At 51.0% G+C, this 10650-nt stretch overlaps 1 pseudogene; it reads right to left on the reverse strand.

Moving 5' to 3' along the window:
- Nucleotides 1-269: 269 nt before the first annotated feature.
- LOC127677374 (peptidyl-prolyl cis-trans isomerase A-like) lies at nt 270-711 on the reverse strand (annotated as a pseudogene).
- Between the last annotated feature and the right edge of the window lie 9939 nt (nt 712-10650).

The raw sequence follows: 10650 nt of genomic DNA on the forward strand, positions 1-10650 counted from the left end.
TGTAGACCAGGCTGGCCTTGAACTAAGAAATCTGCCTGGGGGCACCACCACTGCCCTGCTCCCTCTCTTTTTCTTGTTTAGTTTTTATTCATAATCATAAACTTAACTTTGCAATCCAGCTAGACTTGAAGGGGAATGAGGAAAACATGGAACCCAGGGAACGTCAGTGAGAGCAGAGGTTCCAGGGTATGGCGAGCTGTTGGGGTAGGGACGCTCTACGCTACAGAAGGAATGGTTTGATGGGTAAAATGCCGGCAAGTCGAAAGAAATTAGAGCTGTCCGCAGTCGGAAATGGTGGTCTTCTTGCTGGGCTTGCCGTTCCTGGGCCCCAAACGCTCCACGGCTTCCACAGTGCTCATGCTTTCTCTCGCCTTCCCAAAGACCACACACTTGCCATCTAGCCATTCAGTCTTGGCGGTGCAGATAAAAACTGGGAACCATTTGTGTTTGGTCCAGCGTTTGCCCTGGACCCGCCGCCAGTGCCATTGTGGCGTGTGATGTCACCACCCTGGCACATGAATCCTGGAATAATTCTGTGAAGGAGGAAACCCTATAGCCAAATCCTTTCTCTCCAGTGCTCAGAGCACGAAAATTTTCTACTGCCTTTGGGACTTTGTCTGCAGACAGCTCGAGGGAGACGCGGCCCATGGGCTGGCCAACGGCTGTGATGTCAAAATACACGGTGGTGGGGTTGACCATGGCTGCAGCAAGTGGCGAAAAGCAACAGCAGCGGCTACGAAAGCCTCATTTTTTTTGTAAGGTTTAGTTGCTTATTTTTTTATGTATGTGAGTACACTGTAGCTGTCTTCAGACACACCAGAAGAGGGCATCAGATCCCATTACAGATGATTGTGAGCCACCATGGTTGCTGAGAATTGAACTCAGGACCTCTGGAAGAGGTCCTATGAGGTCCTATTCTCCAGTCCTCTTGCTCCTCTTCTTAAATAGTTATTCATTTATTGGTGGGGTCATACATGTGGAGGTCAGAAACATGTATGCACCATGTCATACATGTGGAGGTCAGAGAACTTTAAGAAATCAGTTCTCTCCTTCCATCACATGGGTCCTGGGATTAAATTCAGGTGTCAGACTTGGTTCATCTCACTATTTTCCCTGTCTCTTTTGACCTTCTTTTCCCAGGGACTGGGCACTGGAGACTCACTGGAATTGAAATCTCTTAGCAACTAAGTGGTTACAGGACAGGGCTGGAGGGGTGGAATGCGGCTTTCTTATCCTCGGCCTCTTGGGTGACTCAATGGAACTTCTGGTGTTGGTGGATATGTTCTGTATCTGGGCTATGCCACGGTGTGACTGTGTGGTGCTATGGAGTGCCTGTAGTAGGCTAACACATCTAGAATCTGTGTTTTTCACTGTAATTAAATTATGACAAAATAAAAAGCCATATTCATTTAGCAGTTCATATCTTAACCATAAGGCAACTTGAATGCATTACTAAAATTCTCAAAACAGTTCACGTCGACAGTTTTGTCTCTGTGACTCTCCCCAGTTTCCCAACACAGCTTAATTCCCCTCTGCTGGGGACTCTGGCTAACCCTCCGGCACTGGGCTGGGTGAGCTCCTAAAGGTCTTTGCTATCTCTGCCCCTCCCTGGATGGACAGGCTTAGGGGCCTCTCCTCCTATTGCCCCTAAGCCCAAGGACGAGGTGGGGAATCTTGAAATTCAGTGGTTCCTCTGGTCCCTAACCCTGGATGACTAATTAGGGACCCAGAAGTCAGACCCGAGCAGAGACATATTCAGTGGGGTTTAACAGGCTTCTCCAAATACACGTAAGTGGTTAGTTGTCTTAGCACTGGCCATATATGTTATTAACTGACTCTCAAGCTGCATCTCAAGAGGTGGCTACACCACCTTCCCCTTCTCTCTCTCATGGAATTAAAGACACGTGAGGTGGCTTGCTAGAATTGTGACCTGATAAGGTAAAGCCAGAAGCCACCGGGGTTATTTAAGGGGTTTTGGACACATCCTTTCCTTGCGAATGGGAATGGGAGGTTTGGGTAAGATTCCTAGGAAACAGTAGGCTCATGGCTGGGAAGGGAGACAGTCTCAGGTGGTTGCGAATTGTGTTGGGATTTTCCCCTGCTACTGCAAAGGCTTCAGCCGGACCCGGGGTGGGAATCTTCTTGCTCCTTCTCATTTCCACATGATTTTCCTGGCCTTTCTATCCTGCCTCATAAACAGTTATAATTCTATTTTTTAAAAAAAGTTTCATATTTTATACATAGACAATTGCATTATCAGAGGACAAAGACTGTTTTATCTTTCCTTCCTACTTTGTGAATGTTTTCTGCCTTTTCCTCGTCTTACTGTATTGACTGAGACTTCTAGTCCAGTGCTGACAGGAAGCGGTGAAAACCCCGTCCTTTCCTCATCTAAACGGGATGTTTTAACTTTCTTGGTGAGCTCACCTCACTGTGGAGATGGGGCTAGGCTCTGACTTGCCTCGAGCCTGCTGCCTCTGCCTCTTCCCCCCCCCCCCCCCAGTGCGGGATTATAGCCATGCACCACTGTGCTGGCGAGTGAAAGGGTGTGTGGTCTCGATACACTCATTAGAGGAGACCATCGATTAATACTTCCTCCAACTCAGGCCTTGCCCTTGAAGTTCCTGGCACCTCTTCACACCATTTCCTGGAGACTAAGCCTTAAACACACCTGCGATGGTCACCTTTAAGACCCAGGCATATCAGCTCTTCTCTCAGTGACGTCCCTAGGATAGTGTACTGTACTGCCTTCTTGTCCCCACTAGGCTAGCTGTCTACAGGATATGTCCGAGGACAGCCTTAGGCCAAAGGTCCCCAGGAAATAGATCTGAGACACGGAGATGCTCACATTAGTAATTCGGGAGCTTTGATGAGATGGGTAGGGCCTCACACTGAAGGGATCACCCCAGACTGTAGGAGTCAGGACAGCACCAATGCCCTTAGAAACGTGTGTTGACGTCTGGCACGGTTGCTGTCAGGGTCCCCTAGTGACCGCTTGCTATCCTGCCCTGGAACATCTGCCAGAAAGGACCCTGAGCTGTCCATCAAGGAAGAACCTTGCACCAACAAGGAACTGGGGATCATAAAATACAGGATCTGAGCTGGGGCCCCCTAGAGGGCGGGCCACGGATGAAGGGCAGAGAACCGGGTCTGGATGTAAGGAGCACTGAGATTAAGGGGCTGTTGGAGGCTCCCGAATTCTTCACTCATCAGAACGCTGTCCTTTAACCTTCGCCTGGGCCCCCACCCCTCAGTTCAGCGATGCTTGGTTTCTTGGAATCTCAAACCTTGTAACCAAAGTTGCTACCGGCCAAGTCTGGTTCAGAGTAGAGGAAGAGGTATAAGTCTCAGAGACTCCCAAGGACCAGACGTAGGCCTTCTGTCTCCCATTCTGTCCCTCAGTCTACCTCCCAGTCATAGGGCTGTCCCTCAGACTTCAGTTTCTGACCCTTGAAGGTGGGACTAGAGATGTGACTTAGAAGCAGACCAGGGCTTGTGTGGTGTGATGGAGAGAGAACACACCTGTAGCCCCGTGCAGGTGCCTATCGCTGTGTGACACCCATCTCTGTCCTGCCAGGAGCAGGAGACAAGGAAGCGTCAGTCTGACCAGCAGCCCACCAGCTGTCTCCGCGGCAGCCTGAGAATACTTATGGCCAGTCTCTGCTCCTCCCAGCAGAGGGCGTGCACGCACGGAGGGATTCAGCAGCTGCCTTGCAAGCTACACTAACCACAGGCCAATAGTTCTGCACACAGCTGTCCCTCCCATCTCCTAAGGAACTGACACGCAGCAGTGTCCCAGAAACTCAGCCTGTGTCCCCGAGTAGCCCAGATGGAGAAGGCAGCTCTCAGGGACCCATCCCTTAGGGGAGGTGTCCGGGAAGGGCTTGCAACTTCCTGAGTGCCTGGCAGGGGTACTGTGGTGGCCCATCTTTCTTGTTAACTTAACTGGATTTAGAATCACCATGAGGCATACCTCCAGTGTATGTACAGCGTTGTTTCCAGAAAGGCTTAGCTAAGGAGGGAAGATCTGTCCCAGCTGTGGGGGCATCACCCCATGGCCTGGGTTCTCAGACTAAATAAAAGGGGCAGTGAGAGTTCGTTCATTTCTCTCTGTCTCCTGCCTGCAGGTGCAGTGAGATCTCAGTCGCTTGAAACTCTTGCCTCTACACCTTCCCCACCATGACAGACTCTGCCCTGAACCATCACATATTTGGTCACAGCAACCAAAAAACAACTAATACAGGTACCCTGGCCCCCATTCCACCCTGATCCCTTCTCATGTCCACGATATAATATATATGAGGCCCAGAAGTGGGTCCTTAGAAAAGTGTCCCTGATGACCTGAAAGGCTGGGAATCCTGGGAAACCACTCACCTGGTTCTTAGAGCCTCTGAGAATCAGCTTTTCACCTGCTTACAACCTTATGATCCAACCAGGAACTTCTAGCCTGTAAAAGGCTGGCATTTTGGCTGTTCGTAGGGTGACCCTTGGGTAACCATGGGTCCTAAAGGCTTCTCCCCGAGTGCCTTCAGTGTCTGTCTACTACGTTTCCCTGTGCTATTCTGTGACCTTTCCTGCCTTAATCTTACTCAAAACAGGTAGTCACTTGGCCTACATGACCAGACACTCTGTGGGTTCGAGGTCTGGCAAGAGACATGTGCTATAGTTAGGAACTCAAAAGAAGAGAGCAAGTACTGCCCACACCTGTCATACCCCAGCTCCTGAGGGCAGCCTTTCTGAGGGAGGGTTGGCTCACCACTGGTGGCACCTCCAAAATGCTTTTTGTTTCCCAGGTCGTGCCTTTGTGGATGTTCCCTTCACAAAGCTAACCTCTGCTCAGTGACACCCATGTCCTTCTGCGACCTCAGCACAGCTAAGGCTGAGCATTCAGGAGTCCTGGGAATCCTCGGGGAGCGGGTCACGGGGAGTCAAGTTGGGGTGTAACCCAGAGAAGCCAGGGAGAAGCGTTTTTAATTTTTTAAACCTTTCCTCCTCTTCCTCCCTGTTCTCCCCCTCCTCCTTCTTTCCTTGTGGAGACGGGGTCTTCTGCAGCCAAACCTTAGCTTTGATTATTTACCCTCTATCTCCCAAATTCTGGGAGTACACGTGCGTACCATACTGCCTGGATTAACTTTGGTCAGATTTTATTTTTAGGGACGCGGCTGTAGCAGCTCTGTTGGCATGCTCGCCCAGCCTGCTGGCAGACCTGGATTGGCCCCCCCAGAGTCAGGTACGGCGGTGCCTGTCTACAGTCTCAGCACCCGGAAACTACAGTCCTGAGTGTGAGTGTGTGTGTGTGTGTGTGAGTGTATGTGTGTGTGAGTATGTGTGAGTGTATGTGTGTGTGAGTGTGTGTGTGTGTGAGTGTGTGTATGTGTGTGTGTATGTGTGTGTGTGTTTAAAAGGCACAGCTCTGTGAAGACACTGCTCCCATGACTTCTGACCATTCCTTTGAGAGCAGCCAAGCCCATGTTCCCTGACACACTTTTTACTTCCCTGCTTTCTCTAGGGCCTCCGTCTAGCTAAGGCATCTCGCTTTCTTGCTCGCCCCAAGCATCTCAAGGGCACAAAACCACCTCTGATGCACAGCCCAACTGTGGGAAAGGAAGCTGCAGCAGCTGGCTTGCTCTGCGCTCTCTCTCTCTCTCTCTCTCTCTCTCTCTCTCTCTCTCCATATACATTCTGGGGATCAGGAGGTGCAAGACTGTCAGAGTATAGGGGTCTTCATGCCCCCTGGGTTCCACCTGCTCTGGGGATAGAGCCAGCATAATGGCTTGAATAGGCCCCATAGGCCTACAGGGAGTGTCACTACTAGGAGGTGTGGCCTTTTGGAGGAACTGTGTCATTGGGGGGGGGGGGCTTTGAGGTCTTAGATGCTCAGGCCAGACCCAGTGTCTCCCTTCCTGGTGCTACTGATCACAATGTCAAACTCTCAACTGCCTCGAGCCCACCATGTCTGCCTGCCTGCTGCCATTTCTTCCGCTGTGATAACAAAAGACTAAACCTCTTAACTGTGAGCCAGCCCCAGTGCACAGGTTTCCTTTCTATGAGTTGCCGTGGTCATGGTGTCTCTTTACAGCAAGCATCAGAACACTGATAAAGACATCCAGGATGGGTGGTCACTATGAGACCACCCATCACAAGCTGCTGAGAACCAACAGCTTGTGGGGCCTGCCCTATGGGGTGACTGCTGTTGTGGTTATTCCTGTCACATGCCCTGTGTGCAAGGCGCTGGGCCTGCTGTCTTCATCCCAAACAGGGCACGTTGTACCTGGCAGTGAGTGTGTCAAATCCACTTTACACATGAGATCTCTGAGATCAGAGAGATTGAACAAAAGCAAAGACTGAGCGACTGCCATCACCTGACTGCAGTGACAGGGGACACTGACGTGCAGTGGCCTTTGTGCAGTGGCTTTAGATCCCAGTGTTTCATTTCCCGGTCACTGTGCGCCTGTCAAACCACCTCCTCTTTCAGAGTCTCGGCATCTTCAGCCGAAGAGCAAGCAGACACCCGCTCTGTGCGTGAGAATGAAACGTGGCCTCAGGTTTAGTGAGAGCAGGATTGTAAAATGCTGTCATAGGTTGATTTGTGCCTCAATTCCCCAAATTCAGCTATCGAAGTTCTACCCTCCAGTGCTTCAGAATGCGACCATCTTTGGAGAGAGGGTCACTGCATATGTAATTAGTTAAGTTGAAGTCATTAGAGGGTCCTTACTTAGATACAACTATACAACTATAGAAGGGAACATTTTGCAGCCCGAAGGTGTAGCTCAGTGGTATAGTGCTTACCTCTCATACACAAGGCCCTGGGTTTGATCCCAGGTACTGCAAAAGAGGGGGACACTTAGGTGCAGAGGCATGTTCTCAGAGGAGACATCTTGACTTTTGAAGATAAAGGCAGATGTCTGGATAACATTTCTACTGACAGTGGGTCATCTAAGACAGTAATGAGAATGCACAGGGACGGGTGGGAGATTTAGCTCAGGGGTAGCGAGCAAGTGCCAAGCCCTGGGTTTTTGTTCCTAACACGGTAAGAAGCAGGGCTGGGTATATAGAAGGACATCAGTGGGTAGAAACACTTACTTCCCAAGCATGAGGACCTGAGCTAGAAATCCCAGCATACACTTGTGGAGCGAGCGTCAGGACCTGAGTACGATGCCTGGGATCTGAGCTGCAAGAAGAGAACTAGTTCCTGAAAGATGTCCTCTGAGTACGAGAGCATCGCAGCACACCTGCAGTTCCCTGTGTACACATTACACACACACACACACACACACACACACACACACTCATACACACTTACACCCTCATTCACACACACTCATATACACACACGCTTACCCACATACACACTCCCACGTACACTCATGCACTCACACTCACAGTTACCCACATATGACTTCCCCCCCCATGCCTCCTCCCAAATAAATAAAATAAAACCTACTGTTACTGTCAAAAAATCATCAAGTTAGTTTTAAATAAATAAATAAAACGTAACCCCCTATGCATAGAGATGTAAGCTGGGGAGGGTGCCGACATGCCTGGAGGTAATTAGCAAAAAACCCAGCTTGGTTCTTTGGTAAGTGGGGGCACAAATAACCTCTCCAGCCTAGTGACTCACTGCAATCAAACACAGAAAGCTGTCCGAGGTACTCAATGTGACCAGCATCTATTGAGATCTCAGCGTCATCTTGTATCTGTCTGACTCCAAAGTGATCGAATGTCACTGGAGGTTCCGTTTGACTTCCAAACCCTAGCATCTGATTTAATCAGCTATCCTCCTCGCCTCTGTCCCTGGTGAGGGCGTGGGGGGAGGTGGCAGTACCGTGCCCGCTTTGGGGTTTAGGATAGGCTGTTGTGTGCAAGGATCCTCCCTTCTATGCTGTTGCTCGGCTCACCCCGAACCTCAGAATTGCATCAGTTACCCAGGATGGCGTAAGCTTGCCAAGCCCCACGTGGATTCAGGATGCTTGCCCAAGTCCCTGTGCCTAGTCCTGGGCACTCCTGGAATCTGCTACTACACAGCAAAGCTCTGTAGAGTTGTGAGCTGATAGAGAAGCCCCTGGAAGGGGCTGGAGCACGCGCCTCTTCTTTCCATCCTTTCTGTACCTCCATCACAAGGAAACTTCCTGGTCAAGCATCAAGACATGTCAGCATCTCTGTGGCTTTGGCGGTGCCAGTGAGGAAGAGAAGGCTGGGAAACAGGGAAGGCTGTGTCAGATGGACTGGCTTGTATGGGCAGATGGTCTCCATGGTCTCTGGGCCCTTCAGCTCCTTCACGGCTCCAGTGTGTCCTACACCACAGACTGGCAGGGTATTGGGGTCTTAGCTTGGAGAACTCTAGAGATAGATCTCTGAGGACACGGGACACTGGCCTTCACAGACCTGACTCTGGGTCCATTCCAGTGAGACCTGGCACCCTCCTCTTCCCTATAAGGAAGAAAGGAGAGGGCCCTGGCCCGTGAGCCTCCCCAGGGGCTCCTGGATTCTCTGCTTTTTTCACTCTGAGGAGATAGCTCCTGTGGGAACAACCCACGAACACTGCCGGAATCCCAAAAGTCCAAAGTTTACAGCCAGACTTCTTTTTCCTTTTCCTCCATGCCAAATGCCTGCTTTGTGAGCCACAGCACAGGACTGGCGGCAACGGGGAGGCCCTGCCCCTTCCACGGGGAGGGGAAGTTGTTTGGGGCAATGTTTATGCTGAGTTTAGCAGATTCTAAACCCTAATTCAGGGACTGTGGGAGGCAGTGACCGTCTAAACCAGCGGAGTCTGAGCGCCCTTCTAACCAGGCCAAAGGTGGAGAGGGTGCTAATAGGAAGGCAGCGCCAAGGAAGGGGCAACAGGAGATGAATCCCACGGGAAAGTGAGACATCTGCACCTCAGCTGTTTCAAGGAAATAATGAGAAAGGCGAGCCCTAGTGGAAACCCCTAGGTCTGGGGTTTAAATAGGGAGATACAAGATGTCAGGAAGTGCTGGAGTTTGGGTTGGAGTAGTGGGGGCGTTCCTGAAGGTTGAAGGCCAGCTTGAGCAAAGGCATCAAGTCAAAATGGGGTCCACTCAGGACGTCACGGAGAGGAGAGGTGACCAGCAAGAGAAAGGGAAGTAGCTTTTCTTTTTTTACTCAGACCGAGAAGCAGAGAGCCGGTGCCGGGGGCGGCAATGGTTGTCTGCTCAGCTTTCGCGGACCCAGGTTGTGGGAAGCGGGACTGAGTGTGGGTTGGCAAAGGTGAGGACCCGAGGTCCAAGGGGCCCATGTGACAGTTCTAGCTGAGTAGGGGGACTTCTGAATCATACCTCAGAAGGCCGAGGAGGCCGCAGTTAGCAGGAAACAGAGAGGAAGCTGACTGCAGTGTCCACAGCACACGTTATAAAACTACTGGAACATTCCAAGGCAGAGAGTCACATCTACCTCCGCTCGTCACTGAATTCCAGCAAAGCTGCCTGTGTCGTGCCCCTCAGAGCTCACCCAGTCCTGCTCCCCGATGGGGTTGAGCCTCCTTGTCTCACCCCACAGGCCGGAAGCCCCAGCACAGCAAGTCTGGGATGACTAGATGTGTTTATCCCTGTGTCCTGGCAGGTGCTTTGATGAGTCTCTGACATCATCCTCCATAGGTGACAGGGATGGGACTATGTCACCTCACGGATGGAAAGCTGACTCCAGCACAGGAGGAGGCGTGCCGTGTCTCACAATTCCTGGGATTTGATGCCCGATTGGACTCACAGCCTGATGTCTCACTGACAAGTTCCCAGACATTCAGGAACTTGTTTCCAGAGAACCTGCAAAGCCCAGGCCAGAGAAAATGGGGTTGGCAGCGAAGGCAGCCGGCCGGCCGGCACATCTCGGGCCCTGTCTACAGTGGGCTGGCCTGGAGATGACTAGAGCATGCTAGCTTCTCCTTAAGTCACTGCCATTCATGCTGGTCTCTTTCAGTTCCCTCTGGCGGCACGGCTTCCTCTAAGTCTCTCTGTGCCTTTACTCATACCGTGGCTTTGCCCAAAGCTGACAAAGGTACTTCTTATCACAAGCTCATCTGTGACAGGGTCATGTCACTGGTAGGGGAGTCACAGGGCCTCTTCATGACCTCCTAGGACTATGGAGTCTTTGTGCACCCTGCTGGGCCCCTGAACGAGCCAGGGGGAACTGAGATTAACTTTAAGCATCAGAGTGGGGCCTCACTTCCCCTTTGCTCGTGACAGTGCACAGGAGCCTAGAGGACCCTTGGTTCTTGGATCAGCTGGAGTTCTGCCACAGAATGAGCACTACCCTTTCCCCTTCCTCCAGAAGCATGTCTCTGGCTCAGGGCAGTTTTTGGCTAAAGGGCTCCTCGGCAGGGAAGACAGGATCGGAATGGAGCCCTGTTTATCCTATGCTCTGCTGCCCCAGCACAGACACACACCACCGTGACTGGTTTACATTTTAAAAATATGAAACAGAAGGACATGTGGCTAAGTGGTATAGTGCCTTAGCACATATGAGAGGGTGATGTATTTAACAGATACAAAGAATCTATTTCCATTTTATATTCAGTTACAATGAGAGGAGGGGATATGCAGAGAAAAGGAAAAACAAAACAAACTCGCTCAATTCTCTTTGCTCACTAAAGTCTAATCCAGACATCCCTGAGAGGGCAGCAGAGGTGGAGGAAGA

The sequence above is a fragment of the Apodemus sylvaticus genome, chromosome 2 (assembly GCF_947179515.1).
Source record: "Apodemus sylvaticus chromosome 2, mApoSyl1.1, whole genome shotgun sequence".
Taxonomy (NCBI): Eukaryota; Metazoa; Chordata; class Mammalia; order Rodentia; family Muridae; genus Apodemus; species Apodemus sylvaticus.